The sequence below is a fragment of the Chaetura pelagica genome, unplaced genomic scaffold (assembly GCF_000747805.2).
Source record: "Chaetura pelagica isolate M959 unplaced genomic scaffold, ChaPel_1.0 scaffold38, whole genome shotgun sequence".
In the NCBI taxonomy this organism is placed as follows: Eukaryota; Metazoa; Chordata; class Aves; order Apodiformes; family Apodidae; genus Chaetura; species Chaetura pelagica.
Window position 1 is genome coordinate 183,088 of NW_009954181.1, and position 1,933 is coordinate 185,020.

Sequence of the window (1,933 nt, forward strand, 5' to 3'; positions counted from 1 at the left end):
CTCCCTCCCTCCTTCCCTCCTTCCCTCCCTCCCTCCCTCCACGTGGATGTCCCTCCCAGGGCTGGGAGCTGGTGCGGGACCATCCCTGCCTGTCCAGACACCGCTTCGTGCTCCTGCGGCTCATCCTGCCTCCCCCGGGGCTCTCCTGGGGGTCGAGCTTTAGGTGCAGCTCTGGGAGAGCAGGACGTGGTTCTCAGGTTTCAGCCGTGCTCTCCTTCCTCCCAAGGGCGCGTTCCATCCTCCCCTGCCTGCTCATCATGCTGCGGCCGCTCTGAGCCCGGGACACAGCGTCGGGAGGAGGGAATTCAAGGGGGGAGAACCAGAAGTTGTGTTGCCGACTGCTGCCAGCCCATGTGGGTAAGTGGCCTGATCCTTCTGCTTCGGTGACATCTTCCTTCCTGGGCTCAGCATCCCTGGTTCAGAGCAGGGGGACACGTGGCAAACTGTTTGCTGGGAAGTGCTGCTTTGATGTGTTGTGCTGGGGACCATCCTGCTGTGGTTCCTTGGCAACACAGCCACACAGTAAATCACTGCTTCAGCAGCAGAGAAAAGGGGATCCCATCACACAGGGCTCTAAATCAGCTGCCTCCCAGCTACAGAACACTTTATATTTAGCACGTGTTGCTTTATTTTTTTCCCCCCACGGTGGTTGCATCTCCTTGTGCAAAGAGCCTGTTGGGCCAATTAATTTGTTTGTGAAATGTCAGTGGCTTGAATGGCAGGAAGGACTGGGCAGTCACAGCTCTGCCTGAAACCAAGAGTGGTGGATCTTGGCAGGAGGCCCCTTGGGACTCCCAGGGGTGACTCTGCATCTTGCCCTCCTTAGCCACATCCCAGGGGAGGGGTGTTTTCCTGCCACCTACCTGGAGGAGATTAGGAGATAGAAAAGGAGAAATTTGCAGAAGCCAAGAGCAGTGGTTCAGCTGGGACTGGCTGCTTGATACCTTAAATATTCTATTTCGTGGGGGTGTTAAGTCAGCCGGGTAGGGAGTGGCTGTAAAACCGGAGCTCTGGGCAGGGCTGGGCAGCAGCGGGAGGGCTGAGAGCAGCTCCTGACATCAGCCAGCAGGGCAGTTTCAGGCTGACTAACAAAGGCAGCTTTTGAAGGGAAATCCCTTAAATCCAGAGGTACTTCCTGCTGTGCTCAGCCAGGGGTGGGATTCTGGCAGCTGCTGAGGGAGCAGGGGAGGCAGGGGCAGAAGAATTGCTGTAGGAGCAGGGAGGTTGGGTTGTGTTTTTCACCTAAGGAAAATCCAGAGACCTGACACCATCTCTTCTTTTCCCCAGAGAAACACCTGCAGAAGGGATGCAACACTTCCCCTCTGCAGGAGGTATTTTAGAGCAAAGGGAAGCAAAGGTAACCCTGAGAGCATCTCCCTGCAGCTTGTGGATCAGTGGGCACCAACACCAGCTTTCTGGGGAACTTACATGTTCAGATGTGGGGGAAAAAAACCCCGTTTCAGGGCTGGATGTAGTTGGTGTAGGGGGGTTCAGGTCAGCAGTGGGATGGTCAGTTCAACCTTCCACAGATTGACAGGCCTGTCACATGTTGACTGTCACATCCAAGGCAGAGAAGAACCTTTCCAAGAAAGATGGTTTTGGTTCCACTGTCTTTAACTTCCTTACTCTTTAATGTGAGAAATCTGAATATTGGGGTGATGGGAGAGGAGTAATCTTTCCAAGGGGAGGAAAATGATGGAATCAGACTGCCAGGAATGCAGATGTCAGAGTTAAAACCCCTCTTTCAGTCCTGCCCTAGAGCGTTCTCAGAACCCGAGGCTCTGCTGCTGGTCCCTCCATTTCCCCTCTGTGGGCACCATTTGATATTAGACAAGAGAGTCCCCAGGAGCTGTTGCTGGTTCCTGAGCCCCACTCTGAGTGCCAGGTTTGGACACACGTGCAGTTAGTTCTGCTGGGCTGCTCTGTGGCTCCT